Source organism: Rhyacophila brunnea, unplaced genomic scaffold, assembly GCF_057557595.1.
Source record: "Rhyacophila brunnea isolate RB1 unplaced genomic scaffold, BYU_Rbru_1.0 scaffold_5, whole genome shotgun sequence".
Lineage (NCBI taxonomy): Eukaryota > Metazoa > Arthropoda > Insecta > Trichoptera > Rhyacophilidae > Rhyacophila > Rhyacophila brunnea.
Window position 1 is genome coordinate 17,471,906 of NW_028233170.1, and position 17,412 is coordinate 17,489,317.

The window sequence follows — 17,412 nt, forward strand, 5'->3', positions numbered from 1 at the left end:
ATGAGTTAGTCGCTTAGTCACGTACATATATGTAGTTCGCTTACACGCTTATTCACGTAAAATATAACGGCTTTATCAAAGTAGATACCTACCAATCTATATTCGTATTCAAATCGACACGTCCTTTAGCTGTGAATATTGGTACTCTATATTGATTTGCGTATGATAGTATTTTTAGCTAAATAGTATTATTGAGCGCATTGAAAATAATTTTAACAGGTGGTGCTGCCACCTGATCATTTTGTATATATTTTTTTATATACACCCACGACCAGTTTAATTCAATTGAATATATCCGTTAGGATGAATCCAATCATGGGTGTATTATTAATATTATCATAATCGTGGAATAAGTACCTACTAATAAACTTATAACTACATATTTAAAAGTATAATTTATTTCTAATTACAAGGCACTATTTTAGTAACACGATAAATCATGGCTTCCACAGTGTGAAAGCATCTCATCATATTTTTTTTATACAAAACTTACTGGTTAGTCAACAAGGAAATATCATAGAAAGTTGAGTACAGATGTAGGTACCTTCAAAATGTCAAACGACTAACAGGTGACTAATATTGATGTCCTCAAATGAGTGGGAAATAATCGAGAAGATCTTCAAATCAAACTGTAAAGCAAACTACAAAACTACAGTATGTGAGTACTTCAAATTTGTTATGAAAGAACAAACATAATTGTATTCCCTGATTACTTCTTGAAAGAATAATCAAGGGTAAATACTTTACAAAGTTAATAATCTCCATGATAAGGATGATTGAAGATCAATTTTATAGTAACCGATCTCATATTATAATGTATGGCACAGGACAAACAAGGTTAATGTCGATAAAGTCTTCCATTTATGATTTTATTAAGCCCGAGCCCTGGGAAAAGAATACACGTCATAGATATTAGTTTTATTAAGGAAAATAAAAAATGTGAAATTCTCTAAGCCAGTGGAATCCGAATCCATATCTTTCAAGTAGGTACATGTAGAGTTGGGTTTCGGGAATTTCCCGACGGGACTTCTCGAGAAATTTTCGAGATTTTCCATCCCGAATCTCGAGAATTGGAATTTTTAACATTTCGGGAAATCCCGGATCCCGAGGGTCTTTCCTCAGGATTCGGGATTTCTTATATATTTCCTTAGATATTATCAAATATTAATTGGAAAAACGATTTTATATATGAAAAAAGTGGACAGAAAACACAAAACGTTCAAAGACTGATCGGGGCATTAAACACAATTAAGCCAACGTCGACTCAAAACGAGCGCAATTTTTGCAACATCAGAATTTTGTGTCTCAAAAACGTACTTACATGATTGTCAGACGCAACGATTGACAGTCTGTGTTTTTTTGAAATTCTATTTTAATAAGTAATGCTTTGAATTATTTTCCTACTTCTATTTTGTTTGTCTTATTTATAATATTTTATATATCTATACAAAAAATCATATTTTTTTCGAATTTGTCTGTTTTTACACTGATTTTTGGATTTTTACAGGTTTTTTTAAAATTTACCGATATCTCGAAAATTCCCAAGAATTCTTTTCAGGAAATCCCGAATCTCGAGATTGAAATTTTCTCGGAAAATACCCAACTCTAGGTACATGGCGCTATATTTCTACTCAACTATGAGCGACAAATTAACTTTAATTTAGTCACCTTGAAATATTTATGTAGGTAAATATTATATTAGGCTGAGCGGTAATAAGTCGGGACTTGTAAATTCACATATTGTTTTTCAATGAATATTTGGAGTAATAGGTTAATCAAAGTCGTTAACATCCATTTCTCGTAATCTAAGGAACGTTCACGTAATGTACTTAATACGTAATATAAGTGCCTAAGAATAGATTTCCTCAAGATAGTTTATTGTTATAAAATACATTACTTAGTGTTCACTATTCACTATACCTATATAAAGATCAATTCATACGACATTACGTGTTTCGTTCATACATTATATTATTATGATACCAAAACCAATAAACATCAGCTAAATTTTACCTTTGAGTATATTCTATATTTTAAAGTTATTGGTTTATTAGGTATTAATGGTGTTTCATAAATTCACCGTCTCTTTTTAATTGCATGGAATATCAACATTATGATGTGTGCAGTGTGTTTATTTTACAGTCAATGGTGTGTAATGGTATATCTGCATTATATTTTATAATTTATGATTTTAATAAAAATATTGCCACTCCATTGAAATCATCGAAGGCAATTAAAATCCAGTGCTTCATATACGGAATATCGTTTCTCGGAATGTTGTACGACAATATTAATTACAGACTTTTAATTCAGTAAATCATGTCAACCCGTCAATTGAATATTTAACATTAATTTTTTCATGCAAATAATAATACAACAGTCAGAAAAATATTACTCTGAAGGAGGTTATGGTCGTGCAATAGCCATAAAAGGTAGTTTAATAAATAAATCAAATTACATTCAAAGCATAAATACCAAAGTGGGGATCTCGCTTGCAAATACGCCGCCTAATAGCTAGTCGATAGACATAACATAACATATGGCTCGCATATCATATGAGAATATTTTTTGTTCGCTAGATATCAAACTCATATAAAATTTAGACGCTAAATCATGTTGATCATTGAAAAACGGCATTTTAAATGTACACTAATATAAGGCATGGGTCAATTTGAAGATTAAATGTTTCAAAGTCTTCAATGTTCACTCAACCACAATTATAGCATTTGGGTATTAACAAACCGCCTTTTGATTCCGATCAAATACAGGGAGAAATCAAAACTGAGGAGGGTGGAAAGTTTTTGATGGGATGAACTAATTTATTGGCGCAGTATAAATTATAAGACGTGTATAATATAATAATATGTTTGATGACATTGGGTGTGCGCGGGGGGAAGTATTTAACTAAGAACCCGTTTTCTTATTTCGACAGGGAGATCGAAATTGAATTCAAAAATACTATTCAAAGGTCAAATAAGAGTAAATGGACTCTGTTAATCCGGAAATACCGTCAACCAAGTACGTGACGAATTAGTTTTATTTTAGTGTCCATTTGGGTGGCGTCACAAAAAGGGGGGTGTTAATACTGTTAATATGTACCTTATTATCTCTATCAATCAAACTGAGGACGTAAATTTAATCCAAGAATGCGACCATGTAATCATATATATAGTTCACGTGTGTTTTCACGTAGGTACGTAGGTATTAACGATGCGTGTCGTATCATTTTTTTTTCAAACCAATGTCTATGTGGCGGAGCACACTGCAAGAAATCGTGCGATGCGACGGCACAGGAGGTGTAAACGGCACTTGCTTAGCGTACTACAATATGTGAAAACCACGTGCTTGTTAAATCTCTCGCGCCACGCGCGCATCGTACGGCCACTAGCAGTGTGCTTTATCATAAGCACATACCTACCTACGTATTTTTAATTTATATAAATCTATCTATATTTCCTAAATTCGTAACATGCTTGTACATAGTTTTTATCGCCATACCTCACTTTTACAAAAAAATAGGGTTATGGAAGGTACTGTGTAAATGTTATACATACTTATGCATAATATAAATAAAATAATAAGTTTTTCAATTTTCAAAAATTCAGAAACAGATATACCTACTTATGCAAATAATATTAAAACTGTTTAATGCCGGGATCGACATCATTGTGATTATATCCATAAGTAATGTAAGTACATTAGAATGATAACTGATGAGTGGTCATAATTATATTTCTAGGTTTTGCATACAATAAAGCAAATTTTATATTCTTATGAAAACTGATTCAATCAACAAACGCGTGACACATAGATATATATTTATATATTAGGTATAACCATATTTTCAATTAGAAGAGCGTGATCGATTTTACCATTGGTATATTGTATTTGACCGATGTATATAATCCAATTATACAAAATAGCAGATTACCTAAAACATAATTTCTCACCGACAAAATGTAATTATATATTATTTGTATATAAATCACCTTATTGAATCTCATATTTTAGTTACGATGTTAACACAAATTACAGTTTTAGCCTTACCTTACCGGCTATACGTGCGGTCGTATATTTCATAGAGAGCTCCATTACCTGCGCGATTACTCCATCCTAAATTGGATATAATATGTTTGGCAGCTTGTCATATAAACATTCGAACAAGCAATAAATATATGGACGTAAGTGTTACACTCATAATGCAGTAAACATTTTTTCATCTCCTTATTAATTGCTGAACGTTTTGTAATAATTGTACAATGCTAGAATATTAATAAAAACACAGTAATGTAAAGAAACACAGCTTCGATATCTTGTGCCCATTTATAAATGGTCTTATAATTATTTACCGTTCATATTATTAATTTTATATTTTTAAGTAAATACCATCTTCATCGTATAGTTCAACTTAATACATCCATTATTTTCCTGTGTCACAATACATATTCATATCTCAGTGTGCCTGAAATCAGCAAAAAACAGACTTTGTAATTAAACTATAAGTATATTATTATCTTTCATGGTCAATTCACTTTTTTAGTATGTATATTAATAACAAAAACCCGAAATTCTTAAAAACAATAGAGCTGAAAATACACTGATATCAATGGCATGACAATTCTTTAAGTGGCTTTTCCCAAAAGTTTTCTTTAGGACTTTAGATACACTGGCTCACTGGGTCACAGGTACCCACAGATATTATTCTACAACAATGCTGCCCTGCTAAGTAAAAAGACAGTGTTTTTGGATTTAGTGAATTAAGAACCCAAGTTTTAAACAATCTCATCTCTTATATTATGTAAAATGATTGGATTGTTTTCACATAATCTCTAAATATACACTGTATATTTAGAGAATATTTCAAAACAATCCAATAATTGTACATACTATAAGAGAAAAGGTAGTTTAAAACTTGGGGTCTCATTTCACTAAAACTAAAAACACTTTTAGTTTCTTTTTACTTAGCAGGGGAGAATTTGTCTCTTCTTATAGGCTGTTTAATATCACGGTGTCTTTGTCTCAATGCTATCGTAAACATTAAACATTTTAAATATATACTATTCGGAAATGCCATTAGACGAAAACTGAAGGAAATTCAAGATTATTTTGTCATTGTGTCAAGTGTTTCCGAATGATATATTTTCAATAAAGATTGTTATATTCTTAAATCTTGTGAATTATTCGTTTAATAAATAAAATATTTTATTCAATTATAACAATTCAAAAACTTAAAATATAATAATAATATGATGAAAGCCTTCAACGAAAGCATGATTAATAACAGTTTTTGTTAAATTTCTTTGAATTCGATTTCATGCTACATATCATATCGCTAGATGTCTCTAAAATAATCAAAACTATGAAAGAGTCATAACGAAACATCAAAAACTTAAAATCGTTTTTCGCAATTTTATACAATATGATATTATTATCTTATCGGATATAGGTACAACACATATTCGGTTTGCTCATTTGATCCACTTTGCCCAAACTTTCCCTGCATAATATTATTATATTATAATATTGAAATTCACAACAATAAATTAGCACTCTTACAAAATTGAGACAGCTTTGTTTTTTTATAAAATAATTGCTTTTACTTACGTAGAATATATTATTTTTTAACAGCTATATTAATTACCATTATGCTCAAGTAAGATATAGTCTGCTCAATATGATCTTTTAAACAATTAAGACATCATATTATAATAGTAGTACTACCGGTTTTACTAATATGTCACACATTATATCTTCAATTTATTTTGTTTATTTTAATAGCTACTATCATATGATAAAAAAAACTTGTTGATATTTCAAGTACAGACGCTAAGTATGCTGTATTTCAAATAATTATTCTGCGGACTTTTGTATTGTTTTAATCGCCGGCTTGAACAATCTCATCCAATTGACAGAATCGAATAAATGTATAATTTTCAATTTTGAGATGTTTTTTCGGTGCATTCTCCGCTCTAAATTTTCGCATTCCACCCAGGACTTACGACACGCGAATCCCAATGCAAGGCCCGTGGACTTCTAAAACATACTATTAAACTTCATTATTAAATAGGTACTTTAGTTATTATGAAATAATTATATTATTTGGTATTTCCACAATAATATCGTAGTAATACGATTTTTGTACTAATTAAATATTTGAAATACGATTATTGATTGAATACACGTGGTAGGTAACAACTATAAAACACAAGATGAGATAATTTGACTGTGTGAATAGAGACGCCAATGTACTAGTTTTCAAAACTGAAAATTCACAATCAGGCGTGAAATTTATTCTGCAGACAACTAAGATTTGACTATGTCAATAATTATTATTCCAGTTGAATGTATTGTCTACAGTAAGTTTTTAGAGATAACTGATCTATCCACTCTATTATCAAAGTAGCAAACTGAAAAACTTTTGAATCTAAGTAAAATGGTAATTCAAATGAGGGTGATTAATAGATCTTTTTTAAATTAAGCACCATCAAATATGCACAATATATATCTTATGCCATTGTGTATTTCAGGTTTCGTCTCTCGACATGTTGGGAAAAACCTACCTACCTACCTACAAAGAAAAGCCCCAAAGTAATATAACCGCGACAATTATGGATTTCTGTAAGAACACATAATTATAATATTGTAGAACATACAACAGGTACTCCGTTTAGTTTAAAATCTTATAAAGAAAAATATACATATATAATAGGTATGTAGATACGTACTAGTAGGTATTAGATATCTACATTTTTTTTTAGAATTATTAATAACCATGTCCTTGCTTTTTCGTACAAGGTGGTTGTTAGTAATTTTGAACAATTACAAACACCCAGGCTTTGAGAAAAACACATAAATGTTTTTTGTCATGACCGGGAATCGAACCCAGAACTCTCGGGTGGAAGGCCAGCGCCTTACCCACTGCACCACAAGAGCCGCCTAGATATCTACATTAAAGTGTACCTACCTACTAAAGTCCATACATTAGAAGTATAATATTACAATATTTTCCACGCGTGAGTACCATGCAGGTTAGCGTATATCTACATAATATCATATTTCGATTAGGTACCTACTAGTTATTATTTTACTTATATAAAAAGTAAAACTAAATAATGATAATTAAAGTGCAAATAATTATATTATTTATATTATTAATACTAACGACCGAAGGTAAATACTTGATGGAATTTTAATTTAAATTCTAATGGATTTAAGTTTTGTACTATTCTATTTGAGTCGTTTTTTGTTATATAAGTTAGAGTTAATAGTATTCGTTGTCAGTTTGTATTTGCCTTTTGGTGAGTATACACGATGCCGACAGGCGAAACTCGGGTCGCAAAAAACGACTCAAGTGGAATAGTACAAAACTTAAATCCATTAGAATGTATTCATTTGAAAAGTATTAAAATACGAAGAATATCACAAGTTACAGATATAAATATAACCTATTAATTTTAAGTCTGCTGCTCGGATACTTTATGTCTTATGATTTGTGAAGGAATTACACGTTATCCCGGCTAAAGAAAATTTACTTCAAAGTAGGTATTTAGCCCTGTGATGAAACATTGAAAACATAAAATTAGTGGTTGATGAAATAACGAACATTACTTTTCCAGTTGGCAGTATCTGCTGTGGATAGGGACATTATAGCAATGGCGTCGCGTGGCGCCTGTCCCTCAAAACTCCTAGGAAGCGACGTCACTTATCATAAGAATTTGACGGGCAATTTCTCGCGCGGGAGACCGCATCGGCTAATGAATACATCACGGGTGGGCAAGCTTCTTCCCCTTTCCACGAAAATCTCGTCCCTCGGCAATAATGAGTGGTCGCGCATTCCTATTTTATTAATTAGTATAAATAAAAATACAGTGACCCACTTGACTGTCTCTCTCTCTTATAAGATGTTTAATGACCGCTTTGTATTCGGTGTTGGCGTTAACGGGTGCACCCAAAGAGCTTTTCCCAATTAAACTTTTACAAATCATAATAAAAATGTATCAGTACATACATACGTACTTGTATTCATGTCATATTATTTTAACAACATAAAGATCATAATATTTTAAATTATTTGAAACTTTCATCCGTATCATGTATAGCTGAATGTAAACACAGTTATTATATTTACCACCAAGTATGTAGGATTTATTTTTCTATTTTATAAATTAATATTTTGACTTTACTTTTAATTTTAGCATTCATTGAATTGAAAATAATGACTCACCATAATTAAAATATATATCATGTAAAATACAGAATGCAGAATGTTGCAATTTCTGAAAAATTACGAGTCAATTGCAAAGTTCAATAGAAAGTTCATCGAATATATTTTTACTATAATACTTATATAATGTTATTTGTTATTCAAAATTAAAGCTACGTGTACTGCACGAAATCACAAAAAATGCTATAATCACGCACACCTGATGTATCAATATATGGTTGAATTGTTTACATCAAACGACGACGCTCACAGTAATACCTTGTTATGGTAATGTACTGTTCATTTATAAGATGAAAGGAAAGGGCATAGTAATGACACATATATACACCTTTTCTACAAAGTATATAGATTGTTCAGACTCGGCTCGGTTAATAGGGAATGTGTGTTATTAACTAGAGTCAGGACGTTCTTCTTCTAACAGTACTTACCTCAATGAAGTAATAATACAAATATGTACTTGAATAAGACTTCAATCAAGAATTGTCATGTAGTTATATACTAATAATTTATGTATTTCATGACATTTATTTTATAATTTTTATAAAAAAATAATATTTTTTTTTATAAATAATGTATTTTTTCATATTTATGGAATTTCTATTACTAGGTTACTACTATTATTACAAATCGAAAGTTTTAGTGCCTATTAGGTATAGCATCATTTTATTAATAATTATATTTATTTTGCCTTACATTTTTCATACTGCATTTTGTATACCTAATTACCATACATCGGTTAAATCACTAAAGTTAATAAAAAAAAAATGAATTATCATAGTGGAGCTTTATAATATTGAACATGCACACATGCAATTTTATTACATCTTGTACCTATGAAAAATTACGGAAGGCAAATGTGTATATTGTTACAGTTGCCGTTGTTGACTGTGCTTACATGACTTAGGTACATCAACAATATTGCATCGCTTTCTCTCGCTCGGCACTGCATCAAATATAATATCTTATTTTCTGCCAAAAGTATCGAACTCCACGATAATGTGGTATAATATAGGCATGTAAATATTCTATATTTATTTTCGATTATTATAACCTGAAATATCAATACAATGCCAAAATAATTTTTGTTTTTAATAGTTTTTAATTAAAATTAATATTAACCGTCAACTTTTGGTGGAAAGTCATTAAATCAATAAAAATCGTTTTTGAAAAAAGAATTTATTTCTATCTTCAATAAATAATTTTACATTGAATATATTATTATGTCAATATCTGTAATATTGTATATTTTGTATCAGTTAACGTCCCATTGAAACGGATGAAACCGACCTTGATTATTATTAAATTAAATGAAATAAGTACCTACTACATATTTTGTTTTATCTTAATTAATAGATATAACTTAATAAGAACTTTGTATACACAATCGTTGTCTTACAGTAAAGTCTTCTTGAAATAGAAGCAATGTTCTCAAATGAAATGAAACAAATGCGCGAAGCGTTTCATTCACCTGTACAAATGTGAAGGCCCATAATTTAATAGAGTTAATAAATTTCATTTGCCTCCACTTTTTATCCGGCGCCCATCTTTCGGACCACCGATCATCGTCCGATCGCTCCCATAAATTCCACCAGCTTCTAGTTTTTGTAATGAGCCATCTCGGTACCTCGCTCCAATCTCTTGGATGAAATATCAATTTCCATGATCCCGAGCCCCATCTCCTTTTGATTCTTTGTCGCTATTTTGGAATGTATCAAAGGTAAATCATAAAAAAGTTGTCGGCCGGTATCAAAGTGTCCCGGCGTCCGAAGGGGGTTTTTATTATTTTTTGACATTTCGTCCGTAACTAGCGGCGATAAATTATAACGTTTCATTTGCCCGTCAATACAATTTATATTTGAGGACTTTTCTATAAAGTGGTTGCTTGTTAAATTTTATTATGTTTTGTCATAAAATCAAACAATTTTATTTCATTCGTAACGATCAATAATATAAAATATGTAGGTACCTCCTCTACATGTTGTTAAAATCAATCAAAACAATATCAAATAAATGCGCGACAGATTTTCCTTAGCTTTAATTATTCCTGACAAGCATTGTTTATAAGTATGTAGGTAACTTAGAAAACCCTCAATATCAATAATTAAGCTATCTCACCTAGATAATTATTGTTCATAACCTCGCTCTCAAAGTTATTTAAAAATATGTGAAGAAATGGCTATGATCTTTCTAGGTTAAATACCTATATAATATAACAGTGGCGAATGGTGACTTTTGGAAAGAGGTAGGCTGTGGAAATCTGAGAAAAAGAGCGCACTTGTCAGGTATAAGTATTTACGAGAAATAAGAACATAATTCTAAGTCTAACATGTCAATATGCAATTTAAAAATATTTGTCTTAAGAAGGTAGGCTTTAAATAATCGCCTAGTATGGAGTCTTTGCCACTGTATATTACTTTACTATATTACTAATATATATATATATAATTTATCTTTCGAAAGATAAAATGCTTTAATTTTTAAATAATTATTGTAGAACCTGACTGAAACCAATATCAACCAGTCAGTTACAGTACTCGTTGAATAAATCAAAATAGTTTAGAAAACTGATAACAAAAGTCATACAATTGCTTTCAAAGCATTGTTGGTATAACATGCTTTAGTTAGACTACCCACTGATTTCTTTATTTTTAAAAATATTGATTATAGGAAATCGGTGTCTAATTTGGCGTCTATCGCCAAGACATGCAGCTGTCGATCGCAAAAATTAGCTTATTATTAAAGACAAGTATGTTGAAATAGAGTAGATATCTATTGAATAATAATAAATCAATGACGGCCAAACTATAATATTGTTAAATTTCTACGATTTACAATATGGTATGATTAGTTATGTCAGCCGCTTGGTAAATTTTTAGACATCCCTAATTCGCGTAACTTCTCAAAATAACTCGGTTGTTGCGATATATAAGCTCGTATGTACATGCTTTGCACCGTTTCATAAAGCTCACATGAATATGATGATGATCAGAAAATGATGCGGAGATTCCTGGCTCCGTGGGTGGTTCAGTCATCATAAAAGGACCCCCTCCGTCGACATGGACAGACTGCCAATTTTTTGCCCCGACTGGCCACCGGCCGCCATTGTCCGAACGGTGTTTGTCATTCTCAAATTAAAACTTGAATTATTTATTTATCAAAAATATAAATTATTAAATATCCTGCGTCTCCCTCTGGCTAATAAATGTTGTGCACATTCCTGTTTCTGTCTCGCGTGCGCCGATGAAGAAATGAAGTTATGATGATCGATTACTTGGATAGACTTAGAAAAAGTTTGATTTCGAGGAAACGAATAATTGAGGACCACTTTTGTAAACTTGACCATGTGTACTCGATTGTCTTATCTACCTATACATTAATGAAAGGCATAAAGGTGCCTACGTTATTTTGTTTAATTAATACAATATGTATTTGCAACATGCATTATATGTTATATAGTGAGGTTGCTGCCAAAAGTCAATAATTTAGGCATTAGATTTAACAAAGAATTTTGTGTCTATAATATAATATTATATAAATATGTATTAATAATAAATAGTATTGATAAATATGTAATGGCATATTATGAAACTTTCGAATAGCAATTATTAAATAACATGATTTCCGGACTTATCAAATTTTGGCAGTAGCCCATAAGTATTTAATATAAATACTATTATTTCCATATATTTAACACTGCAACAGGCCATGAGACTCAATTACAGTTATCCTAGCAGTAAAACAGCATTGATGGCTGTGAAATAATAACAGAAACTCATAAAATCACATAATCACTCCTTGGACAAGAAGATAAGTGCATTTTACGATTTGGACTACGAGGTCTAAATACATTTGAGCAGAAAACATTCAAAACGTGATTGGTCACAGATTTTGAAAAAAAAACAGTTTAAAATTATTTCCGATAATTCAAGTGAAATCTAGAGGAGAAAACCACAGTTTTTACTATAAAATATTTTTTCCTATAGAAAATAATGTAAAATTCAATTGACACATTCAAACAAAGCATGAGTACTGAACACGTGTTTTTCATTATTAGGAACGTTATTATCAAATTATTAGGAACAGTGCAATTTTATTAATTTAACGGTGTTTTTTCTAGTATTAGTTTTTTATTATGTTAATATTTTAATTTGTAAATAAATGCTCTTTTAATGATACAACAAAAAATAAGAATATGTTACTTACATATTCCTTGGGCCCATTAAATAGTTAAAAGTAAATGCTCATAAGTATCTAGTCCTGCTTATAAAATATCCGATAAATGATAATAATGACAGCATTATTATCAGAAATTAATTTATACCAACACATATCAACTTAATGTTCTTATTGAATCTAATAAAATTGGAATATTACTTTTTGCAATGCTCTACGAATAACGTGTATTTTTTTTATCTCAATACAATACGGCCATCTCGGTCCGGTACGACAGCTCACGGTGAACTGCAATACCTGCGTATAATTTACATGTAACCATGTCTGTGATGTAGTTAGTACATTCGTCCCCGGGTGACCATCTCATAATAATTAATATTAAATCTATATTTTGCCAAAATGTTGTTTGATCTCATCACGACGCGCTTTGTGAATGATTTTATACAATACAAAATATAATCAATTCTGAAGAAAAAATCTAATGGCAAAACTGTATAATAATGCATTTATATAATTATAATATGTAATGGCAATATCTCACTAATTAATATTTATTGCTTTTCAGTTTCATAATGTCTTGTTTATTATTCATCTAAAAAGTATACGTGATATCACAGTCGATATTAATTGACACAAAGTTGTCGGATTTTATTCTAATTTATATATTGTGTAGTTTTATATTAGGCAGGTATATCAAATATAAATATTAAATTTACACAATAACGCGCTTTATATTACGACCAGTTTTGAAATAACGAACCACTTTATAATATTATAATTTTTGCCTTCAAAATATTCAATGTTATATGAATCAAATTCTCCGTTGATTTATAATCAATTTTCAAACTATTCCTAGGTATCCAATTTTCGTATGAATATTTTATTAATCATATTTTTTTATCTCGTTTTAGTCGCGTATTATAATATAATAAATAACGATTTCTAAATGCTACCGATGACTCAAAATAACCGAAAACTTACAATAAATAACTTTCGAATAGCAATAAACATTATTTTTTAGTTTAATATTTTAATGGATGACATTAAATTAACATTGCTATATTTTTCTAAATAAGATAATTATTTATGAAGAGTTATTGGTTAATTAATTATTCGGAGTCAATTTAAATGATCAACATACGTTATTTAAAAAAAGTTTTTCTAATAAAAAAACATTATAAAACATGAGATTTTCACTTTATATAATAGAATAGCGAAAACAAATGAATTAAAAAAAACGGTATATGTAAGCTGCCTTTCAGATTTCATACCGAAGCGAACAGCATTTTTTCAAATTATTATTTTGTCGACACACACCTTATAATAAATATTCAATTTTCATCAACAGATCATAGTCAAATATTTTCGGTAAATAATTCAAGTTTCAAGTTCAAATTATTGAAAATGTTTATAATCGACTCGTAATTATGGAGATATTGCAACATTTTGCGTTCCTTATTGGTGTATATGTTACACCGAATGTGTGAAATTGCGTATTACATGAAATCACGAAAGCAAAATTTTGCCTAATTCATGAAAAATGCAACCCCGTTCATTCTTATTCATGAATTAGGCAAATTATCTGCCGAGTGCGTGAATTCGGCAGGGTATGGAATTCTTAAACTGAACATGACAGTAGAAAAAGTAAATTTAATACAGATAATTTTATTAGTTATAAATTGGACATAATATAATTCGTTTAATTTGTCAACAAACTATCAAATCATACCATCACAAACAAACCATAGACCATTGCCTGATACCCAAGCATGAATCAAATCGCGAAAATACCTTTTAATAAAATTCTTCCGTTATCATATTATAGTTCTAGATTTTTTTGGGCATAGTAAATGGATATGAACGTCATTGTAGTTATTGATTGGTATATTTTTATATAATCAATGATATTTGACACATCTGGTTAGTTTGATTAGTTGCAAAAAACACCACCGGAGCGCCACTTTTTGACCAATGCATGAGAATTTGACACATTTGGTTTAGTTGTAAAAACACCACCGGAGCGCCACTATCTAATTTGCCCAATGCATGAACTAGGCAGAAAAATTACTGCAGAATTCACGCACTCGGCAGATATTTTGCCTTATTCATAAATAGGCAACGGGCTTGCATTTTTCATGAAATAGGCAATATCACATATTCGGCGTAACATATATACATACTATAATATCCGTGGCGAAGGGTGGAGGTAGGCTGTTAAGATCCGACATAAAAAATAGTTCACAATAAATTTTCTCAGTCATACGAATTTATTTTAATTAAACTAAGCCTACAATTATTTATGGTGATGGTTATTTTTTTTTAAATCCAATTAAATATTGCGAAAACTAAGCCTTAATAGTCAAAAAATAATATACTTATCTAAAATTATGCCATTAAATCATACATAATTTTGGATATTTTATAGATAGAATAATATTTTATATCTATTATGGTTTGGTTTAGGCAGGGCTTAATGAATTTAAAAAAAAACTAACCAACAATAGGTGTATTATGTATTCTTAATTCATCAAAAACAAATAATTATCAATGAAAAAGTGTGCACTTTTTATGTTGGATCTTAACAGCTTTCCTCCACCCTTCGCCACTGTTATATATATTATATATTTATATACATACAGTTTTATATAATATTATCTGAAGGCCCATTCTTTTCCATTTAAAACCTCCTTTAATAATTAGAGAAAAGAATATTTTTTACTCCAAAATATGATTTTACAGTAGGTACGTGCTTTTTTTAATTTTTAATGTCTTTGGCTGTTGATTTGAATTTGAATTTAAATTTCTCCGCACTCACTTCGTCGACCTTAAGGGTCTGATCGGCTTAAATTTAATATTTACCTCCAGAATATTCCTTTACCTACGCAGTGGTATAATTTTCGTTTCGCTATGTTTATTACATATCGTTTGAGACCACTTGACATAATAAGTAAGAACATTCGTAAAAAATAACATTTTGAAAATACAACTACAGTTCGTTCTTAAGTTGTGAGACCCGGATTTACTACAAGGATAAAGAGGGCCCCAGACCTCATAAAATAAATTGAAAGGATTTTGAAAAATCATTCAATTTCTAAAAAATATTTTTTTTCAGTGGGTTTTGTAGGGTCTCAATACGTATAAGCCCAGGTTTTCTCCAAGTGTAAAAATGGTTATGTACGATGGTTTGTAAACATCTATAGACGTTTGATTAAAAAAATGTTTGCCTATTAGAAAAAAAAATATATGGAAAACTTTTTTGGTAAAGCGACATATTTCTTTTTTCCTTTTAAAATTAAGATAAACTTTCCTCGTGAAACATTGTTGAAGTTGTTAGACATACTTAGTTGTGAATCGAATTAATATTGGTGACTAATTTGGTAAGTTTTTATTTCAGAAAATTCTTTCTATTGCTAATGAAAAAATCTTTTCTTGCATCTTAGACAACAAAGAATTCCAATTGAAAAGTTTCATGAGTTTTTGTTGTTGTAAAAATGCTTTTTTAAAAGACATTATAGGAGGAATACAGACCAGCGACATATCGGCTATATCCAGCTTGTAAAATGCCATCAGAAATATTATGATAGTTTCTTGATGTGTAGATACGAATTCACTACATATATTGTATGCATTATTTTAATCTTTAAATCTTCGAGTGAAATGCAATTTTTTGCATGTTTTCTCTTTGATATAATATATATATATATATCATCATTATCATGATCAGCCAGGGTCTATCAAATCCCCTAGGTATCCCCACTATTTTCTTCTCCTCCAATTATATCTATATCTATTTTTAAACCTGAGTTACAACTTCAAATTGAAACATCTTTGTGTTTATCAATCAGTTGCAAAGCTATTTGTCTAAAATTAATGGTGGAAAATGCTTGTTCAAAAATGTATTACATTGTTTTTTCAAAATTTCTATTTGTAGTTAGCTTGGTACCACATGGACCTCCATGATGTACATTGATAGCAGTAGTGTATTGTAACCGGAGCGCGTAATTGCAAATTTTCACCGATATTATTTTAATACTGTAATTTGTACCTAGGAAAATCAGTAAACTGGATATAACAATGCAAAAGGAAGCGATCAGTCAGTTCAATTCCTAACCGATTATAAGGAAGATTAATTTTTAACATCCCGTCGCTTCGATTTTTTTGTCTATCGATAATGGCTGTCATCGCTATTAGGTACGGAGTTTTTGTTACGTGCCAATCCATCGAAATATTAAAACAGGTGCTTTAGAAAAAGTGAGTTGGGTTATGGGAGGAGGGGGGGGGGGGAATAAGATGATTAAAAACTACAACAAGGTGCTTTTAAGATGAAATAAAATGTAACTAGTTATATAGATACTTATATCATAAAAAACTAACGAGCACTAATCAGTTTTACCTGCCAAATCTAAAGTAAAAAATAGTTGGTGTTTTTTTTTTGTATTGCCAGTAAAGATAATATTCAAATGAAAAACGTTTAAGGAGAGTTCTGAAATTGTTATTCGTGTCGAAACAGATATTTTGTCGCGAATTAGTGTTCTGGCAATAAAGAATCTGGTCTTGTCATATAATTTGAACACTACATTATTTATTCATCCGACATCATGGATTATCATATCAATATGGTTAGTGACAACATGTCACGTTTCATAACCAGGCCTATCGTACGAGACGCTATCTTAAACATGCTATTCCTATAATGGTGAGCTGTAAACGTCATATTATCTGGAATCGACATTGTTATGAAGATTATAATATGGAGGAATAAAGTTATTTGTTGATAATAAAATTAATAGTACCTACGAGACAATACATGATAGCTATAAAACTATAAGGAATGTAATTTTCTTTGCAAAGCTAAACGACATAAAGTAATTTTGATGGCGAACAAAATAAAATATCTCCCGGAATATTCAGGTTTGTGCGACCTGCAGCCTTCGACCTCCGGCAGCTAGTAATGTAGACCCAGCTCAAAAACCCAGTTTTGTTTTTATTTTAAAAATCGTATTTTTGTGTGAAAA